The following is a 23,384-nucleotide window of genomic DNA, read 5'->3' on the forward strand; positions in this document are numbered from 1 at the left end:
CAGGGCATTCTAATGCAGGAAAGATGACTACATGGGTGTTCCTAAGAAAAACGTGTTTAGAGCTAAGCAGCCTGGCACTTATCAGGAAATCCCAGGATAATATCATGGTAAATTTCTCAAGAATGTAAAGGTTTCATAAAATAAATTTGCAAAGACAAAAAGAAAAGGAAGCAATTCATTTTTCTTAGAACCTTAGCCACCTAGGGTAGACTTTGAATTCTGTGTTATAAGAAGCCTTACAATTCTGACTTGGCCCTGGGGCTCATAGGGTTAAGGATAAATATACCTCCTAAAGTCACCAGATTCAAGAAATTGCACATTATTTTTTAATGAAGACCTTAAATTGCATATCTCACTAGAGTTACTAAAACAGATGAAAGTAATACTAAAAAAAAAAAACAAAAAACCCAAAACCCATAAAGCTTTAATTGTAATGGTCTGAAGAAACAACCTTATATAACTAGACTTAATTTAATAGATATCTTATACTAAAACATGTTATCATGCTATTAAAAAAATGGTTTGCAGCAGAGATAAAATCATTTCCTGACTTTTCATCCAAAACAATCAGAAAGGCAGCAGAGTAATGCAAAATGTTAGAACTCTAAAATTATATAGACCTGGATTAATCCTGTCTCAGCTATTTAGTACTTATGTGTATCTGTTAAATTTATTTGACATATCTGAATCTGTTTCCCCATGTGTGAAAAGGAGAATAATGAGATCCACACCTAGAAAGATTATTTTAAGAGTAAATGAGACAATATATCCAAAGCTGCTAACCCAATGTCTAGCTTATAACTACGTATTCATTCAACACGTATTTATTTTTTTTTTCTCATTTTATTTATTTTTTCAGCGTAACAGTATTCATTCTTTTTGCGCAACACCCAGTGCTCCATGCAAAACGTGCCCTCCCCATTACCCACCACCTGTTCCCCCAACCTCCCACCCCTGACCCTTCAAAACGTATTTATTGTCTGCAATATGCCAGTCATTGCTTTAAGCATTGCTTATCAAAATAGCAGGGACAGAAATAATAAAGCTGACAAATCAAGAATGTGAAATGAAGAACAGTAAGCATTATTTTTAAAAACCCCATGTTAGGTAGAAAGACCACACACAGAAGGGTGGTCAAGGAAGTTCCCCGGGAAGGTATCGTATGCGTGGAAAATAGAAAATAGGAATGTCCTTTGTGGATATCTGGAGTAAGAGGCTTCCAGGCAAAGAGAAAAGGTCTGTGAATAGGGTATATGTTTGCTTGTTTGAGGCTAGTGGGTTCAGAGAGGTTCTACTATGACCCTAGCCTGTAACTTAGGCAATAACATCACAAATAGCATCTAGTAAACTCCATAGCTAAGAACAAGGCCACTGAGATCAGAGTGCCTATGTCTATGTTGTGTATCTACTTTTGGCAAGTTACTTAATCTTCTAGGTTTAGGTTTCCTTATCTGTGAAGTGGGAACAACTATCCCCTAGGGTTGTTATGAGAACTAAATATGTTAATAAATATTAAAGTACTAGCATATAGTAAACATCAAAGAACTCTTATTTTTAAATTACTAACGAACATGGAATAGAGTCTCTTGTTCCTCAACCTCCAGTTTCCAAGAATATAACCCAATCAGAATTACTGGATTTAATATTTAAAATATATTTTAATTATGTCAATCTTAGGGATGCCTTCTATTCTGGAAGTAGGATTTTCCTATTCTCTTGTTTTATTTTTAGGTTCCTTTTGGATAGACTTAGGGTTCTGTTTCTTTCCAAACTTTAGAAATCTTGCTTAAGAGCTTTGCTATCTCTTGAACATCAGTGAACTATACAAACAAACATTTTCAAGATTGATGAGTCATAAAATTCAAAGAAGAATTTTAAAATTCAAGAACAAATAGTTTTGATGTTTTCTTTTTAAAAACTTTTGACAGTTGGGTTAAAGATTTTATCAACTTTAACATGACTGGAATTTGACATTCAGATAAAATGCAGATTTCATTGCCTATAATAATGCCTTTTGTATTAAACTATGAATTTGCTTCTTGCTTTCCCATGCATTTTCCTATGCAATTCTGTCAACAACACAGTGAAATGGGTTTTATTACCCCTATTTTGAAAATGTAGAAACTAAGGTTTATAGACAGTAATTTAATATAATTTTGAGGTTAAATATTAGAGTTCAATTTTTGGCATTTTGAGTCCAAAATTTATTTCTTATTGCTATAGTATGAATATTTGGGTCCTCTGAAAATATATATGTTGAAATCCTAACCCTCAAAAGTGATGGTATTAGAAGGTGGGGCATTTGAGAAGTATTTAAGTCACAAAGATGGTGCCCTCATGAATGGTTTAGTGCCTTATTAAAGTGGCTCCAGAGAAGTTCCCAGTTCCTTTCACCATGGGAGGATATAAGAAGTGTGGGACCAAAAAGAGGACTCGCACTTGACTATGTGGTCTCCCTGATCTTGGACATCTAGGCTCCAGAACTGTGAGAAGTAAACTTTTTATGTTTATAAGCTACCTGGTCCCTGCTATTATGTTATAGTGGCCTGAATGAACTAAGAGAACCACCAAAAACATAAACTTTCTTAATTTTGCATGCACCCAATCTACCATAGGGCCCACAGTAATGGTTTCAGCTCATAGTATTTATTGCGTTTACATAACATATAACACACAATTGGGCTTCTGTTTTACAACTGTGTATAACAATAATTATCTCTTCTAATATGAGTATAAACTCCTTGATAAAAAAAATTGAAAAAATATATGGTTTATAAAGAGTGTAGGGACATATATACAGGAATTGTTTGAAAAATCTTTGATAAATTAGTTAAAATATCTGCACTTGGAAAGATTATAGGATTTAGAGCCACACGTATTTAGATTTAGATTTAAAAGCTGCTCTTTGACATTTCCTAGATCTAGATCCTGGGTAATGGTAATGAGTCCTTATTACCTTCATTATTATCGTCATTATTACCTTCATCTATTCAATGAGACTAATCATCTCTTTGTACCATGGTTATTATATTGATTGAATACAATGGGGAGCAAAAATAATTTTCCCTGTTTCCTTCTGAGTTTGTAGCTGGGCCCCCTGTAATAATAAATGGATGAATAACTGAAAAACAAACAGAAGTTAATTATCATGTACACTCCATGTATACATGAGAGACACAAAGAAAAAAATGAATAATTCCTCAAGGTGGCTTAGAAATCAGGCTTAAATGCCATATTAACAGAGAAAGGGGAGGAAGGAGCAGGCTTCTTAGGGGAGTAGGAAGTTTGTCTGGGTGTGGTGCTAACTTCTAGTCTCCTCTCCTATAATAAGGATCAGTCTTCCCTGGTTGATGAAACTCCCAGGAAGGGGAATTAAGACAACTGAGTCTCTCTTGGAGAATCAGTCTTTAAGGCAGATAGGGAGATTCAGAGAAGGCCTTCGCTTGGCTCTTACAAGAATCCAGGAATTAATTGGAAAACTGTCATATATTACATATGATTATTTTATACCACTGATTTCATAACACGATAACAAATTTAACTACATATCTTAATACAAAAATATCTCGAGTCACATGAAAAAAACACCCCCTACTCTCTATCCTAGAGATACTGCATTGTGCAGGACACTCCTCTTGTGTAACACAACACTGAGTTTATAAGTTCAGTCTCCTTCTACTGTCACTGCTTTTAACAGAAGCAAAGGGTCTCTTACTAGGATTACTGCTTTCATCTCCTACCAGATATTGCTGCCCTTTATTCTTAATTTCATCAATCTGTCATTCAGATTTCCAGTTACATAATCTCTCTTTGTAAATAAGCAATTTTTTAAAAAATTTTAGATGATTCTTAAAATGTTAAAACAAAAAATAGTTCAAGGGGAGCCTGGGAGGCTCAGTGGGTTAAGCCTCTGCCTTTGGCTCAGGTCATGATCTCAGGGGCCTGGGATCAAGGCTCTCTGCTCAGCAGGGAGCCTGCTGTCCCCTCTCTCTCTGCCTGCCTCTGCCTACTTGTGATCTGTCTGTCAAATAAATAAATAAAATCTTTTAAAAAAATAGTTCAAGGATGAAAAATGTTAAATGTTCATATTCTTACCTTCCACAATCAACCACCTTTACTATTTTGACACAACTGACTTCAAAGAATTTTTTAGATGTATAATTTTGAAAAAAAATCATCGTAATAGTTATTAGTTATTAAAATAGTAAGTAACTTCCCCTGGAAGTCAAAGAACATTACAGATAAAACTGAATCTCTTCTTTGACCTTCAATGACCCATTTCATTCCTTCAACCAAGCACTTTCTTGGAAAAAGTTAGTAGGAGTAAGTTTTCCAAATCCCTTAACTAGAATAAAGTTCTCATATTTTCAGGAAAACTTACAGTTTTATACAGTAGTTTACTATGATATCATTGCCCTAAATCCTACATTAGGTCTAAAAACTTGCTGCATTTTTCCATTACATAGTACACATATATCTGAGCAGTCCTACCTTTCTTCTTTGTTCATAAAAATCTGGCTTAATTTAAGACCCTTTAAAAAATATTACAACATCTGAGATGCCTTCCTCTATTCATTCAGCAGAAAGGATTATCTCTCTGTCATACCCATGATTATACCTCTGTCATAGAACCAATCACACTTCTCTGGTATTACTAATACTTGTGGAATCTTTGCTGCTGGTCTGTGAAGGACTTGAGAGCAGAGGTTATTTCATTTTCATGTCTGTAGTTTCTGAATCAAAACATGCTACTGATCTCTAGCCTGGATGAATAAATCTTTGTTTTAGATGAAAGTAGAGGAAATAGTGATAATGGGTATGGAAGGATGGGAGCAAGACAGAAAGAAACCCCAACTTAGTATTAATTTACTCAAATTTAAATCAAACGTTTTAGATGAAAAAGTGGAAATAGTATGTAAATGTGGAATGAAAAGGTTAGAATAAACTCATAGTAGCAACTATTTGAAGAATTCAGTAGCTTTCCTGGGATAAAACATTTGTTTAAAAATTAAGTTGTTCGCACTAGAAATGTGTTCTGCTTGACTGAATGAGAATTGTTCTTAGAGAAAATTTTAGAATACAGAATTGTCAAATGGATGTATGCACAACTCTTAAAACTTAAATTTTCTCTGAAAATGAGAAAAAATTAGTAAACTATGTATTTTGCAAATAATTTTATAATTAATATCTCTAAAAATGAAGACTTAGAATCCAGATGGACTTACGCAAAGAGTATTTTTGCTTTTTGAGTTTCATGTAATTCTAGCCATATCTCTCAATTTTGGGACTCCAAAATAAGATATATTGGTTCTATGACAAAGGTGTAATCATGGGTATGACAGAGAGATAATTTACTGATGAATAATTTATATTTATTGGTTAATCTAGTAGTTTCAAAGTAATGATATTTTGGGCATTGTTTTAAATTGGAAACAGAAAGATAATGTTGGAATTACTAGCAATTATATCTAATATTGTATAAAATCGAGTTACACAAATATGATATTAGCAATGTGTCTAAATTATAATGTTATTAGTTATTTCAAAACAACAGCTCTGAGTCATTAATTAGCTGATGCTTTCAGATCAGTTAGATCAAATGATGAAAGAAAGGGATGAGTGGATTTCTGCCAACCAATTATAACAGGAAATTTGATTTAGAATAAAAATATATACTTGTGTGGAAATACTGATTCCTTTTGTATTTATGGAGTTTACCTCACCAATAATAAATTTACCCTATAGAATATACATTGACCAATCATCTGTATCTTAAAGCTCAGTTAAGCCAGAAGTCGCTTTGTAAAGTTGCTGAGACTATCTCATTCTCTAGGCCTACAGCAAATAAAATGACAGGAGGACTCTCTCTAAATAAGCCTTGTGAGCCCTTTTTGAAGTTATTCTACATCTCACAATGAATTCCAGTCTTGCCATTTATAACAACACTGTATATTGAATGTACCAGTACAAAGGACCAATCCAGATGGGAAATATAGACAAAATGTGCCTCAAAACAGAACTATTCCATGCCTTTTAGGTAACAGAATTAATCAGACAGGAAATCTGTTAAATTGTGTAAGCAACAGACTGTAGTAATTAGGTTTCTTGTGTTCAAACAACTTCAAAATCCTCATGTTTACTTATTGCTCATGTGTCTGTGTATGTCCTGCAGAAATACAGATTAATCTTGAACAACTGTATTCTTTCCAAGTAGTGGCAGCTGGAAAAAAATCATCTTTACAAAGATTTCATTGAAATGACATAGAATACATTAAATACTTCATAAGAAGGAATCTCCAAATAAAGAATACTTTACGTCCCAGATGGAATTTTTTAACTTTGCTTCCAATTTAATAACGAATCATTTATGACCTAAATCACATGAAGTCCAATGGTGGGAAAATTTCTGTTTTTTACATTGAATACATTTTCCAATTATTCAAGTATCAACAGGAGATAGACTTCAAAAGTTTGTACAAACTTTAGCCTTTATCATTTGTAATCCACTTTTTTTCTATGAAGTCAATCAAGTCCCGCAGAACTAGCACTACAAGATTATGTTAAGTGGATATTTATATTGTTGGGTAGAGTTTGATAATTCTTCAAAATGGAAGGTTCGCTGCACTAATAGGATAGGTTTTCCTAGAAGGGTTCTAAAAACCTGTCTGCAAAAATTTGGAAGTATCTATTTCATAGATGAACTCATTATTAATCTATTAAGGAATGATGACAAGTGCTAACATTTGAGCACTTAAAGGTAACATGTCTTATGATAAGCATTTCAAATGAATTATTTTTTTTTAATAACTTCACAGCAACCACAAAAGGAGTATTTTTAATGTTTACAGAGAGGAAAGAAAGGGACAAAGGGGTTGAGTAACATTACTAGTTTACTCAGATAGTAATGGAGACAGGATACGAAACTAGGCTGTGTGACCGAGGGCTTACATACTTCATACTATTAAAGATCATTCTATGCTTGCTGCTTTATATACACAATCCTAAAACCACTACTGTGAGGCGTGTGTGCATACCACGTTGTTACAGACAAGTAAAGTGAAGTTAAGTAATTTGCATAAGGTAACGTCTTTACATAGAACCAGGATTTATGTTACTGTCTTTATGACTCTAATGCCTGATTCGACAACAATTTGACTTTGCACTTAAGACTCACAACTTCCAGAAGGATCATGTGAAGAACAAGGGAGAGAAATAAAATGAAGTTCTGATCAATGAACTCCCAGAGAATGCTCAGGAACATGCAAGAGAGAACATCACTCTTCCTAAGACATAAAGTGAATCTACTATACAAGGACTGTTTCTGAATTAGACCATCAATGACCAATGGGAAGTGCTTTTGAGCAGAAGTGAACAAAGTACTTTTCCTTGATCTTGTTTATTCTTTTTCCTTAGCCCTCAAAATTCTAAAGGCATCATTTAAATGAAAATGAAACAAGCTAATAAGCACTGCTACTGTAAAAAAAATCAGATAAAAAATTCCCATATTGGGGCGCCTGGGTGGCTCAGTGGATTAAGCCGCTGCCTTCGGCTCAGGTCATGATCTCGGGGTCCTGGGATCAAGTCCCGCATCGGGCTCTCTGCTCCGCGGGGAGCCTGCTTCCTCCTCTCTCTCTGCCTGCCTCTCTGCCTACTTGTGATCTCTCTCTCTGTGTCAAATAAATGAATAAAATCTTAAAAAAAAAAAAATTCCCATATTTAAAAAAAAATTCCCATATTTAATTCTAAGAGAATTAAAAAGTTAAAGTAATGAAGTGGGCAGACAAACCTGAGTATGAATCCTGACTCTGGCACCATTAACTATACGATTTAAGGAAAGTTCTTTTGTTTCAAAGAATTCTAATTGTCCACTAAAAAAATTGTATTTAACTTTAACTCACAGCATTTTTATAAAACCAGGTGAGCTCAACCTATGCAAATCACCTGACATCCTGCCAGGTAAATAGTAATTATTATATTTTGTGCTTCTTTGCCATTCTTCTTACATGCAGCATACATTTCTTTGCTCAAATGAGCATTAATATTTTTTTCCCTTTATGTTCTTCTTGGCACGATTAACCCAACTCTGCTTTCAAATATTACATATATTAAATGGAGATATTGGACATCATGAACATATATGGAATATAATAATGAAATACTGTTTCTTAAAATATTTTTCCACTATATATAAGAAGAAATGTATAAACGAATACTGGATTATTATGTAAATCAAATTCTTACTGTGAGTTACCATCAAAATAGTTGAAATACATAATTTAGTGCAGTTCTGAGGGCAGAGTAGATGCCAAATAAACATATAGTAGAATATTTGCATCAGATAAGTATTGTACCTGGATTCTAATAAAAAAGATGTCCTTTAAATAGTCAAAAGAGTTTTTTTTTTCTTGCATAAAACAAGGCAAAAGGCTGGCACTCCTGGTTTTACCTGATGCTTCATAAAATCATGAAGCACCTCAACTACTCTTATATTTCTGTACAACTGTTGGTTGTTTTCATGCTCAAGCTTTCCCACCTATTCAAGATGACCACTGATGCTCCAGCCATAACATCTTAACATCAGCCACACACTTAACAATAAAGACTAATGTGAGTATTCTCCCTCTCCTCCAAAAAAATGAACGCTAGATCCCTTTTAGCAATTCAATTCTCATTTCATCCAATAGAACTTAGTTGCATGGCCGTGGAAGCAGAAAGGAAATGACTAAGATAGAAAGATCATTCAGTTGAGCTCAGTTAGTAAGGAAGATGGTAAAAGTGTATATATATTAATGGGCTCTTAGTCTAAATGGGGATCAGTGTTTCTATTCCCCACTTTGTCTTCACTCATGGGAAAGAAGTCTTTTAGCATTTGTACATATCAGAATTATGCCATGTATGAAACAAGATGGGATTGGGAGGGAGACAAACCATAAATGACTCTTAATCTCACAAAACAAACTGGGGGTTGCTGGGGGGAGGTGGGATTGGGAGAGGGGGAGGGGGCTATGGACATTGGGGAGGGTAAGTGCTATCGTGAGTGCTGTGAAGTGTGTAAACCTGGCGATTCACAGACCTGTACCCCTGGGGATAAAAATACATTATATGTTTATTAAAAAAAAAAAAATTTGGAAGGGGAGGCGAACCATAAGAGACTATGGACTCTGAAAAACAACCTGAGGGTTTTGAAGGGTCAGGGGTGGGAGGCTGGGGGAACAGGTGGTGGGTAATGGGGAGGGCACGTTTTGCATGGAGCACTGGGTGTTGTGCAAAAAGAATGAATACTGTTACGCTGAAAAAATAAATAAAATGGAAAAAAAAAAAAGAATTATGCCATGTAGTTAAGGTAAGCAATAATAAGAGAGGTTTTGTTTTCCTTGGAGATGTTCTACTCTTGGCAATGTCAGCAATAATTAAAGGAGTAATTACGAGATAATGCAACCTATCCTAGTGTGAAGTGGGTAAGAACATAAATGGAGGGGGGAGAATAAAGGAGGATGGGAGAGGCTTGAGGGTAATCAGGAAGGGTTAGCAAACACCAGGAACAGATAAGATTAGGCAGATGGAAAAATACAAGTTTTCTCTGTTCCTCAAAATGCTATGAGACCAAGGCCTTCCATGCACAATGAACTTGAGCACCTTCTCAGCTACTCCTGGTTAATCTCAGACTTGCAAATAAATAAAAGGATGAATGGCTGGAGGACTTACTGAGTGAAGTTTGCCTACAGCCCCACAGTACAACAGGAATCAGTTGCTTCATTTACCTAAAAGGATTAAAACAATTAAAAAATGTTAGCGATCACATTTATTGACGGACTCTTTCCATTTTTTCAAATAATTACTACTTCATATTAATGTTTTTCAGCAGAAAACTTGTAAATATTCGCCACTTTTCTTTTTAACATTTGGTTGAGAACTTCAGAACTACCTAGCTCAGTCCCTCAGATAAGCAAAACAATACAGAATTTGTTAGCACTTTTGTAGTGTACAGTTCCAGTCAGTGTCATTTTGTTTCCATTCCAAGTCTTTATTCTTACTGGGACTGACCCACATACCTTCATCATCTCAACTACCTTAAAACCACTGTGATGCATGCTAGGGAGTTTTCTTAATATGATCAAAGGTCCTGGAAGACTAAAATCATCTGGGTGTTGGTCAATTACAAAATATAGATGCTAGCTACATATGCCAGGTCTATGACTGGCTCTGAGAGTCATCTTGTCTTCAAGAAACTTAGAGTTTATGTCCCGTCTCATAAATTTTTGTTTCCATTTAACCTTCAGGGCACTCAACAAATATTGGTTGCTGATACTCTGAACTACATAAAGGCAAGTCTAAGGTTTAATGTTAGTGAAAATAGAATTTAAAGATCATTTAAGAAGGCTCCACATACTTATAGGGGCAAATAGAACTTCCCAAGTTGCCATGAATGTATTAATGTACAATCACAGATGCCAGTGTGAAAATGAATCTCAGATATTATTGGTGGAGAGAGGAGAAAGAGTGAGAGAAGGAAAGAGAGAGAGAGAGAGAAAGTGTCCCCTCAAGTTCATAAGGTTAAATGGTTAAAAAAATGATGAAAATACCCTAGATGGTGCATCTATCCCCAATTCTTTTAAAATAGTTATATCAGCAAATTCCAAGTTGTGTTCCTTAGGATACTAATTTCTTCAGGTATTAAAACTGTTCTCATAAATTTGAAAATAAGCACTTCAAGTATATATAAAATGTCCATTAGAAAGTTAAAATCTCATGTTTTCAGGAAAGAACTGGATTAATATTAATTTAGTTTCTCTAATGTATGTATTTTTGAAAAGAGATCCACTCCTTTATTTTTGTTTTTGTTGTTGCACAGTTACTAGCATTTTGGGATACTTAGTGTACCACAGAACACAATACAAGAAAAACTAAATTCATTTAACAGGGCTATCACCAATATCACAACTAACAACTAGTATGAGGATATCACACAACATAATGTCATTTCATTCTAATTGTTTTCAAAAGTTTGGACTGGTTAACATTAACTTAAATTATCAAAACAGCATTTAACTTTCAGGAAAGGGAGATTCTAGGATCAAAATATAATCATTCTCTGGGCCAGTCCATGACCTTCGCTATAGAAGATTTCAATAGGATGACAATGTCTGTACCTTTACTATGCACTTGTCAAGTATATGAGTACAAATACAATGCTATCACCAACTCTTGCACTACAAAGTCTTAAATGGAATTTTAATGTTTTCTTTTTCTCCCCACACATATTATTTCTTTTGCTATTTTGTTTCACATTTCTTTCACTTATGTTATTTTTCCATGAGAGTAAATCTTTCTTTCCTCTTTTTGTTCTAAAATGATACAATATAACTTGTTTGAACTTCAGAAATAATTCAAGCCAACGAGAGGGTGATTTGACATAAACTTTGCAGGAATGTCTCTTGATATATACATATCTCTTTTGCATATGGTGCCTTAAGAGAAAGGAAACTCATTGTACGTATTTATGCATTTGTTTCACCTTCTCTTATTTTTATACAGTGTCTAAATTTTGCTTGCTATTGTAGCTTATATTGTTTATTTTTTTTAAAGTCAGATGGATTTATGTTTATTTTGGAAATACCAATCTTATTTCTCACAAAACCAAGAGATCACGTTAGTATGTGATGACAATCACACTTCAAAGAGAGCAAAATCTCTCACAAGTGAAATTCCTTGAAACAAACTAAAAATGTATGCAACAAACAGAAAAAACAAAAGTGTAAAAACAATTTTGGTAAAAATCTAGCCAATGATCTCGTCTTTAAATGAGTCCCAAATGCTTTTAAAAAGTATAACTTTGATGAAAATACAGGTTAATATAGGTCAATCATTCCTTTTCTTAAAAATGTAACACATACAGGTAATAGTAAGGAGAGTTGTGAAGAAGAGTTGTATTTGCTAAATAACCAGACATATGATATGAACATGTAGTAGCTAAACCGTTTTTGATTTCAAGTAGCAAAAATCCCAATGGCTTTGGTATGCAAAGGTTATAAATGCTACTAAAATGCAGATGTAGGTAGGTTCACTAGTTGTAGTGAGGTCCAGTGTCATCAGGTTTTTGCTGATTCTCTGTGGTTACCTTTAGCTGCCTTCTCTCCTGTCCCTGCTAGCAGCCTCCCAGCCTCCCACGGTTTTCTCATGGACAACAGAAGGATTCTCTTCTCCTAACTATCAAAACTATCAAAATAAATACATAAATTGTCATACATACATACATATAAACATACATAAAAAACTATCAAAATAAATACATACGTTAAGTCCTGAATTTGCCAAGGTCTCTCAAGTTAAAGCACATGCCTATAACATAACAGCAAGTGGATAAAATGATCACTACAATACTCTGTCATGTTCGGAACGCTTATGCAATCAAATGAGGGAAGTGGTGGTGGGATTCCCTTCTTCTTTCATTCATCCACTCATTTACTCACACAAGAAATATGTATTAAGAGTTTCTTACATGCCTGATGCTGGTGTAGACACTAAGGATACAGCAGTAAACAAAATCAGACATATATTTATAGAGCTCACATCCTGCTGGAAAGGCAAGCATTAAATAAATTTCAAATAGTAACAAGAGCTGTAAAGATAAATCAAGTGAAGACAAGAGATAGAGACAGACTCAGATGTGCTTTTTTCCCCCGCCTGTAAAATAACCAAGGACAGGCTTTCTGCAGAGACCTACATGAAAAAGAAGTGCAAGTCAAGGAGAAAGCATTCCAGATATGAAAAAAAAAAAAAATGGTCTGAGGCAAGAGCAAACTTTGCTTGATTTGAATTTCAGCAGGACCAGTATGGCTGTCACACAATAAAGGATAGGAAAAGGGGTGAGGAATGAGGCCAGGGAGAGAGTGAGAGTCAAAACAAAGTTTGGCAGAACAATTTTGGAGGATCCTGAGCAGAATACAATGTGATTTGGATTTACATTTTAAAAACCTTGCCCTTGCTGCTTTTGGAAACTGAGTGTAGAGGGCCTAGGGTTGGAAGCTGAAAACACCACTTCAAGAGACATTTGCAGCATTACAGGCTTAGACCAGTGCACCAATGGTGAAAACAATGAGATCAATGAGATCTGGTAGAAATCAGAATATACTATGCATACATATAGAAATCTCTCTCTCGGCTCAGTGGATTAAGCCGCTGCCTTCGGCTCAGGTCATGATCTCAGGGTTCTGGGATCGAGCCCCGCATCGGGCTCTCTGCTCTGCAGGGAGCCTGCTTCCTCCTCTCTCTCTGCCTGCCTCTCTGCCTACTTGTGATCTCTCTCTCTGTCAAATAAATAAATAAAATCTTTAAAAAAAAAAAAAAGAAATCTCTCTCTCTCCATATATATATATATATATATTCAGAATATAATCTTAAAGTCACAACAAATCCAATAGATTTTGAGAAATGTCAAGTGGTAATAGACTTCAATGAAGACATTACCTTCAATAAAAGTATGCTATTTCATCTACCTTTCAGCAGACTACAGAGCAGACAAACTGTGAGGTCTCTTTTTTCTATTGTAATGTTTAACTCTAAAATTCCATCTTGGAAAGGGTTCAATAAGTGTTAATTTCCAAACTGTGTTCCTCAGTAGAAGCATTAATACTACACAACAGTACTGACACAAATCCAAATCCTTGCCTCACTTAGCAGCTTTATAACTTTGGACAAATTTCTTAACTTCTGTGATTCAATTCCCTCATTTCCAGAGTCAGGACAGTAATACATAACTCAATAGACTGTCTCAAGTAGTAAGTGAGGATGTGAATCACTAAGCACACTCTCTGTCTAGCATTAGCAACAACACAAAAGGTATTTATTTATTTTCTCCTACTTTTAAAAAAATAATTATCCTTAGGCTTTGGATGTCATGAGAAGTTTTTCTACTTGAGCACAACAGGAATCACTGTCAGGACTTTGATGTCCAACGGTTTTTGTTTGTTCGTTAGTTTTTGTTTTCCAAATATTTTATTTATTTATTTGTCAGAGAGAGAATGAGAGCAGCAGGCAAAGGGAGAAGCAGGTTTCTTGCCAAGTCCCCAGTGTGGGACCCAGGACTCTGGGATCATGACCGGAGCTGAAGGCAGGTGCTTAACTGACTGAGCCACCTGGGTGCCCGACGTCCAATTGTTTTTTTAAGAGTGAAGGTGGTTTTAATGGCATGCTCAATGGTTTAACAAGTTTCTAGCACAGGCTCTTGGAATAAGACGTGACCATGCCACAGAAATGTAGGAAAAAAATCTTCATACGCTGGGAATTTGTCCATTCTAGGCATAGATAATTTTCCTTTGGCAGAAGGCCTAAATGTTTACTGGCTTTTGCTTTCTATTCTTTGAAAAAGAGAAAAATAATTTTTTCCCAGGAAAATTCTAAATTCCCAGAGCTATCTAACAAGATTTTGAGTAGACAAACTTTATTACAATTTAACGGCATTCTGTGACCTTCAGCTGTCACTGAATAAACGTACTAATCCCCATGATTCCTTTTAAAAGCTGTACATTTTGGGGCGCCTGGGTGGCTCAGCGGGTTAAAGCCTCTGCCTTCAGCTCAGGTCATGATCCCGGGGTGCTGGGATCGAGCCCCGCATCAGGCTCTTTGCTTAGCTGGGAGCCTGCTTCCTCCTCTCTCTCTGCCTGCCTCTCTGCCTACTTGTAATCTCTATCTGTCAAATAAATAAATCTTTAAAAAAAAAAAAAAAAGCTGTACATTTTATTCAAATTTATGTATGACAATACACGTTCATTTGAAAAGAAAATAGGGGGGCACCTGGGTGGCTCAGTGGGGTAAAGCCTCTGCCTTCAGCTCAGGTCATGATCCCAGGGTCCTGGGATCGAGCCCCGCATCGGGCTCTCTGCTCAGCGGGGAGCCTGCTTCCCTCTCTTTCTCTCTCTGCCTGCCTCTCTGCTTACTTGTGATCTCTGTCTGTCAAATAAATAAATAAATAAATAAAATCTTTAAAAAAAAAGAAAATAGGTTGCTTTTTTAAAGTTTTTGAGGTAAACTAAACCAAGCTTAAGTCCTGCAATGTGCCTTGATGCCTACTAGCTACATTCCTTGATTCTAAGAAATATACTCTACTTAAAATGCAAAAACAAGATAAAGAGACTCTAAATATTATTCGAGGTTAAGATAGAAATGTAAGAATAAGTTTTGATAGAGTACCAGTGGAAGTTCACACGAACATGGGAGCGATCTGTTTCAATCTAATAACTTCAGTGCTTATGTGTTCGATCAAATACCTTGATCCCTTTCTGAGCAAAGTCAACCTAAAGCCTACTGTATCCAGACTTTTCCAATATCCCCCTTTGCTATTGCTTTTGATTTGCTCTTGGTTGGAACTGGATTCACTTGGGACAGTTGTCTCTTAATTAGTTCTGTTAATTAGTTAATTAGTTCTATTCCTTCTTCCTATGTCACTCTAGACTAACCTTCCTGATGATGTCAGGTCTCTGCTTAGAAACTTTGTGCGGCTAACCACTGCCCACCAAATAATTGAAGAGGAACAGAATTTGCCATCCCAAAATATGCCTCCTTAGCATGAGGATTATTTTAGGTTGATTACTTTTAAGAAATGGCAGATATAAGAGAAGCTCTGAAAACCTAGTAGAAGTTAACTTTCTGTAAGAGAAATTGACATTTGTAAGGAAAATTTCCATTTCTAAGGGTGTCTCCCTCTTTGTTCCAGAAGAGAGATGACTAAAACTCTAGAAACTCTTACTAATTAATTACAGAAAAGTCTTAGTCCAGAACCTAGAGGGGTGAAGGGAAAATAAATTTTCCTTCCCCACAGATAAATTTTGTTAGACTGATGTTCAAAACCTTGGGGATGTGGCTTCAGTCTTTCTTTCCAGTCATTTATGGAAAACTACACTTGTAGCTGGACTTCTAATCACTGAATTTCCGATTCCAACAAGTGTAAGTCGATTCCCTCTTCTCTGACTTCACTACCACTTGTGGTTCCCTTTCGGCACCTATCTCACTGCATCTTTTATCATTGATTATTGGGAGCACTTCAAAACCAGTACCTACTGGGGCACCTGGGTGGCTCAGTGGATTAAAGCCTCTGCCTTTGGCTCAGGTCATGATCTCAAGGTCCTGGGATCAAGCCAAGCACTGGGCTCTCTGCTCGGCGGGAGCCGGCTTCCCTCTCTCTCTCTGCCTGCCTCTCTGCCTACTTGTGATCTGTCTGTCAAATAAATAAATAAAATCTTAAAAAAAAAAAAGGTACCTACTATTTCTGACATTTTTAAGATCCTTTGTTGTTTTCCTACTCTCTTTACCAGGTGAAGTCTACCCCTTTGCTGGAGAAGGGTAGTGGCAGCAGAGGGACTGCTCCTTTCTATATGAGACAACTAAAGGATACACTTTAAATGGGTCTTTCTGCATGAAAAAGTAAACAACTATCCTGTTTTGGAATGAGGGACTTGTTTTTAGGGGCCACGCTGCTCAGAATGATAATAAGAGGATTTTTGTCTGTTATTAGCTGAACTGTGATGGTGAAGATGCAAGTGATGTTCATGACGATGACCATGAGGTCAGATATCTCCAGGATACAGGGCCTACCCTCTGAGTCTGGACATGAATATTGGAAGAAGAAAAAATTCCCCTGAAGCTCATCAGAAGGTGGTGAGGGCAAGGTAGAAGAACAGAAGAGATCTCCATCTTCAGGAAAAGAAGACATACATTCTAGTAGCAGTCATTCAAATACTCAGTGTTACACCTCTCTTTTTTCTTCATTTTAATATATTAACCTATGCATTTAATAGGTAATTTTTATGGACCTACTATATGCCACATTCTCTAGGTACTTGTGTTATGGTCACAGATATACCGGGAAGCTAACGGAATTAAAGATCTAAGACTGTTCATTTACATAAGGCCTCTACAAAAGGACCTGGATGTAAGTATATGTTTTTAAAAATTTAGCAAACTAAGAAAGTTTAGCCACAATCAGTTAAAAAATGCCTTGTCTTTTTATTTATATCTCCATATCATTATATTTCCCAACTTATTAGTGGCTTTACCGTGACAACTCTCATTTGGGGAATCTGGTTAAAGGAAAACTGAACTGAAAAAGGACACTTAGTCTGGGATTAATGGAATATATTTTTCAGTTAATGATCATTTCTGAGTAGACTAAATGATAGTTAAGTTATTACTAGCAGTCTGGGAGGAGGCATGATGTCTGGGAATACTTGAAACATTGACACGAGTTGATGTTTCCATGTAGATGATGCAGCTCTTGCTGGATCTAAGCAATCATCAAGTAGGTCAGGAGAAGGGCTGAAGGGAGACTATAGGAGATGTTGGTTGAAAAGACCCTGATAGGAGAGTGAAAGTAGGAGCTATGAAGAAGACTATCCTGAGGGAATATCTGGAGTGGTTGCAACTGAGATCCCCCTCTCTGATTAGGGAATCCAAAACTGGCTGGGCAATACTTTGTTAAGGTGACAGGTAATTTCATAAAATACAGGTTAAGGCAAGTATCATATTATGACACAAGAGCCATTTTTTTGGCAGCATGTACTTTTCCTTTGATGCCAGTTTCTGGCAGGTTGTACTTACACGGCATATACTTAAGGGATACAATAGATTTTATAGATATATTTTTCATCCTATATAAGCTCTTTAGCATGATAAATATTGTTAACTTTAATCAGTGTTCAATTTTTTTTTAAAGATTTTATTTATTTATTAGACAGACAGAGATCACAGGCAGGCAGAGAGGTAGGCAGCGAGAAAGGAGGAAGCAGGTTCCCTGCTGAGCAGAGAGCCCAATGTGGGACTCGAACCCAGGACCCTGAGATCATGACCTGAGCTGAAGGCAGAGGCTTAACCCACTGAGCCACCCAGGCTCCCCCCCCCTTTTTTTTCTTAAAGATTTTATTTATTTATTTGACAGAGATCACAAGTAGACAGAGAGGCAGGCAGAGAGAGAGGAGGAAGCAGGCTCCCCACCAAGCAGAGAGCCCTATGTGGGGCTCGATCCCAGGACCCTGGGATCATGACCTGAGCCGAAGGCAGAGGCTTTAACCCACTGAGCCACACAGGCGCCCCCCCCCTTTTTTTTTAAAGATTTTATAATGTTCAATTTTTATAACCTTTAAATTAACTTGTTTTCTCATATACTTTCATGTTCTATAGCTATAGAACATCCTATATCCAAAAACATCTTTTGACTAAATAGAGACATCATCATCTGATTCTCTATTTCCTCTAGTTTATACTCAGTGCTGAACCTAAGCATGGACCAGAATTACATTTCTGCCTTCAATTCACATGTAAGAAAAAGTAAATTGAAAATGGCGAAGAGATGAGCTTTCTATAAACTGTTATAAGGCTTGACCTAGGCATATGTGCCTATATGCCTAGATGGGATTAGAAAACAACCTTCTCAAATCTGTGAACAGATTTTTAGGAAATACTGTAAAATGAGAACCTAAGACGACTTATTCCAGAGCATTCTCTCCTTAGTGCTATATGATTTAAAGGGAAGTATTTCTTCTCACTACAGACTGCCAAACATCTATAGTCTAATTCCACCTTCCCTGTTTAAATATAGCAAATTCAGTGCTTATTGGGCTAGGAGGAGGACATTTAACCTCTACAGACTTTTTCCCTTCCCCCAACACTTCGATGTGCTCTCTAAAACTTTACTTTATAAGTAGCAATAAAATTTAAATGATTTTTTCCCTTTCTTGGTTTTCTGTGTTCTCTTGTTAGAGACACCCATAAACAGTTATAGCTAAACTCTCATCCCCCATAACATTTTTTCCCATACACTTTAGAATATTCACTACTCATGAAAATCTTGCTTTGGAAAAAATGAAAACAAAAAATTCTGGTTAATATCCAGTGCTTTCCTCAGTGATGATGTTAGGCCTGCAAACAATGGCTGATTCTATTCATCTCCAGAAACTCCAGGAACCTGCCTGTAAATTTTCTTAAACTCATAATGCAGGATGTCAATCTTCCTTAATATTGAAAAAGAATAAGCACAGCACTCATAGTTTTCATAGATTCCTAAGAAATTTGAGGTGTGAAAGTCATGTCACCACAAAACCATGAAGGACATTAGACCTAAATAGAAGGCATGTCATAGATGGTACACTTGAGCAAATGAGATTATATTATGGATGACTGTCATTTGTGAATTTTAACATCAAGTTCATCAGGTTAACATTCTTATTGTGAGAAATGTCAGGCCAAATCACAAAAGTTAGTAAATATACTATTGGGAGCAAAGCACCAACACCAAATTTAAGGAAATATGCTGTTGACTGAGATTCATTTTATAGGTGTTCTTCAATGGATCACTAGGACTAAGATTATATTTCCATGATACTCTGAAATGTAAAGCTGGAAATTCTTCCAGAGGCTGAGAGTGATTTTTCTTTCTAACCCTCTGACTCCCCTTTCTGGACTTATTTCTTCCACAATTATGTAAGGTTTAATTCTTACAGCCCACCCCTTATCTGATTTGTTCTTAGTTATCCAGCTTTTCTGTTTGAAAGGCCACTGATAAAGAGACCTGCCCATGGGTTTCCTCTGGGTGAAATCACTGACCTACCTGGTTATCACAACAGATTGAGCCAGGAGAGGAAAAATGATGCAAGAAGCAGCCCATCCACAGGCAGGCCTGTTGACAAAAAATTATCTGCATTTTAGTATGGGCATACAGACACCCTGTCAGTTAGCTGAAAAGTGACTGAAAACACACGACCTGATGTAGAAACGGGCCAAGGCCAGTCATTTTGAAACATTTTCAAGTTGAGGGATCAGATGCAAGCTCTGTAGAGAGAGAGAAGAAAATAAAAAAGAGGGGCAGAAAGTAATTTCTGACCCTGAGAGAGGGAGATCTGGCCTGTGTTCCTGATTGCTTTTCAGTTCCCAAGAAGTCTAACCTTATGTTACTTTCTGTATTTGGGTCCTGGGAAAATTCTTCAGGCTTTTGAAAAAACACCTTCCTCTCTTTCACAAATACAATTTTCTTTTCTCTTGAAACAAACAAAATGCAGTTAAAGAGAACCCAACTTTTAAATTATGTAGACAGAGACAAGAAAAGATGTAAAAATTGAGTATCTTCAGATAAGACACTATTTTATACTTAATCCTATGTAGTTTAGAGTCCAAAGACCAGAAAGTAGTCATATTAATAATTACTAAGACACAGTGACAACTTTAAGGTCAACAGTGACAATATTCTGTGTTTTTGCCACAAGATGGTGATTTTGTCCCCCCCCCAAAAATGATTTCTTATAAGACTAATAGGTTGGTTACAATGTATCAGGCTCTCTGTTGAGCACTTTAAAAAAAATAAAAAGAATTTCATCTTTTAGAACCTCTCAGTGTTGTTGGGAAGACAAACACCCAAGGGATAATTATGAAATAATGCTGTAACATTAGTGATAGAAACATACCTACAGTAATACGGGGAGGATATGGCACTCCATCTTTTAAAAAACACAGGCTATATTTTCCTCCAATTAGGAGTGGAAGGATTTGGGGAACACTTGCATTAATAAGGCTGAGTCAGGAAAAGAACACATTCTTCAAGAATGTACATCATGTTTATAACCCACAGCAGCTTCTATTCCCACAGTCAATCATTATAACTCCCTTGCACATATCCTTGACTGTCTTTTCTTCCTTTTGCTTTTTTATATGCCTCTGGAAAAGCCAAAATCCAAATTAAGCCAAACTCTCTTTCTACTCTAGCCTACACCTTTGAAGATGAGTATAACTGAACAAAAAATTCTGTTCTCACTTTAAATTTGTGACTTCTACCCTCAAATTGTTCAGTGCCATACTCTAACCCCCCAGCCTATTTTGTGTTCTTTGACATGAAGAGTTCAAATTTCTCCCTTCTTTTCAAACTTCTAAAACTCCTCACTCATCCTCTCTTTGCTTAAGAGCTTGGTTCTTACTTAGTTGAAAAGCCAAAGCAACTAGAAGCTAGAAAAGAAATATTTTAAAACCATTCATCTAACGGATCAGGGATTTTTAAAAATAGGTACTTTTTTCTCTTGAGTTTTAATTTTTATATGAAAACCTTCTGAAATGCATAAAGTTGCAAAAACAGTAAAACAAATTTATTTTTCATGAACTATTTATCAACAAGTTGAGAACATGATGTCCCATCATCCCCAAGTACTTTAGACTTCTTACATAATGACAAAACACAAGAATCAGGAAATTAACATTGAGTCCGGACCAATATAATCCGCGGACCCCATTAAATGTGAACATTGGCCCCACCATGTCCTTTAGAGCAGAAAAATATTTTTTTAAATTATTCAGTGCATTTACTTGTCATGTCTGTTCAGTCATCTTCAAGATGGAACAGTTCCACCGTCTTTCCTTAACTTTTAAGATCTTGATACCTTTGAAGGTTAGAGGTCAACCCTTTTATATAATGTTCCTCAGTTGATTTTATCTGATGTTTCCTCATGAGTAGTTTCAGGTTATGCTTCTTTGGAAGGTTATTGCAGAAGAGATCCTATGTTTTTCTCATGGTAGCCTATAATGGGCACAAGATTTCAATCTGTCCAATTACTAATAATGTTTGGTATCTTTATAAGGGTCATAACTTCCAGACATCTATTCTCAAAAATACTATTATTTTGCCCTTTGCAATTAATAGGTATTTTGTGGGAAATTGTTCTGAAGTTATATAAATACCCTGTTCCTTGCCAACCTTCAAATTTATGCCCAAATGTACCTTTATTTTCTGGAGCTACTGGTTCTCCATTGCATTCAGTGGGTCATAATTCATTACTATCAAGTTTATTTTGAGGCTTAAATTGTCCCAGAACAAGCTGGCTTTTGTGTCCTTAAGACACTATTTTTTTTTTGAATGCTTACTTATTTTTTGTTATAAGTGGTGCTAGGTTCCTTTTCAAATTCGTTTGCCCTATCCTTGTATTCAGTCATTTCTCCAACAATCTCTAGTCTCTTGGAGAAGAGAATGGCATGTAAAAGCCAAAATCTGAGAGGTAGATATATATGTGATCTCAGTTTCCATTAATAATTCCAAATTCAGTCAAACAACATTCTACTTTACTCCCTTTCTCTCCTCCATGCTTATAACTCCATTCTCTGATACTAGCATCCATTACCATTAACATATTTATTTATTTAACTAATCCTCACTGCTACCATAGTCCTTCTCCTGTGCCTGTGTTCTTTACACCACTTAATCTCTGATACTCTGTGACTAGCCTCCACTACCATCCATCTGTGTAGAATATGCTCCTTCTTTTGCCCATGCTTTATACTCTATGCCCAACCATTTCATATTCTTCACCTAGTTTTGGCACTCTGCAAAGGGCTGCCTGTTGCACCCCATATGGAATTCAGCCTCACCTCACTTAGGTCCAGTATCCCATACTGGTCTGTCCTTCTCACTTTGTTGGGACTTCCACTCCTCACTCCCAATTTTCTCCTGTGTGAAAAATCATCCCCACTCTGGGCTCTGAACCCTGCTTTCGTCTATCATGACTTTTCCATTTAGTGCAGACTACTACCTTGCTTAGCCTGCCCTACCTAATGGCTTTAACATTAGACAGCCAGGAAGGGAAAGGAAGAAACAGAAATAGTAAGAAAAGAGAAGGGAAGGAATGGAATAAGAGAAAGGCAATTTTCTTCATTTTAACACATACTGAGATTGGTTTATTGGATCTTTTGGTTCAATGGCCCTCCTGTCAACTTTTACCTTCTGTCAGGTTGTCCTCCTTACATGACTGTTATATAAAATTGAAGGGCAATCATGAGGATGACACTTCTTTTTTTTTTTTTTTAAGATTTTATTTATTTATTTGACAGAGAGAGAGATCACAAGTAGGCAGAGAGGCAGGCAGAGAGAGAGGAGGAAGCAGGCTCCCTGCGGAGCAGAGAGGCCGATGCGGGGCTCGATCCCAGGACCCTGAGATCATGACCTGAGCCGAAGGCAGCAGCTTAATCCACTGAGCCACCCAGGCGCCCCAGAGGATGACACTTCTTAAGCATAATTTCCTATGACAATATTAATTAGAAACTGAATGAATGGAACATTGCCTATATCTTACTCTGTAAAGAAAGCTGTTCTCACTTACACACTCCTTGATTCCTTGATTATTATTCCTGAAGGCCAGTCTTGCATGGGAAATAATAATAATAAAAATAATCCCTTGGGGTACCTGAGTGGCTCAGTGGGTTAAGCCTCTGCCTTCGGCTCAGGTCATGGTCTCAGGGTCCTGGGATTGAGCCCTGCATCAGGCTTTCTGCTCAGCAGGGAGCCTGCTTCCCTCTCTCTCTCTGCCTGCCTCTCTGCCTACTTGTGATCTCTGTCTGTCAAATAAATAAATAAATAAAATCTT

The 23,384-nt window shown here is 36.4% G+C and overlaps 1 protein-coding gene across 1 annotated transcript in view; it reads right to left on the reverse strand.

The window, feature by feature from the left end:
* ANO3 (anoctamin 3) overlaps positions 1 to 19,658 on the reverse strand; it is a 456,805-nt gene extending 437,147 nt beyond the window's left edge. The window contains exons 1-2 of the mRNA XM_046014190.1: positions 19,598 to 19,658; positions 9,706 to 9,761 (exon numbers count right to left, since the gene is read on the reverse strand). The gene's annotated coding sequence lies outside the window, so the exon portion shown is untranslated. The remainder of the gene's footprint in view (positions 1 to 9,705; positions 9,762 to 19,597) is intronic.
* Positions 19,659 to 23,384: the final 3,726 nt, after the last annotated feature.

Source organism: Meles meles, chromosome 8 (assembly GCF_922984935.1).
Source record: "Meles meles chromosome 8, mMelMel3.1 paternal haplotype, whole genome shotgun sequence".
NCBI classification, from domain to species: Eukaryota; Metazoa; Chordata; class Mammalia; order Carnivora; family Mustelidae; genus Meles; species Meles meles.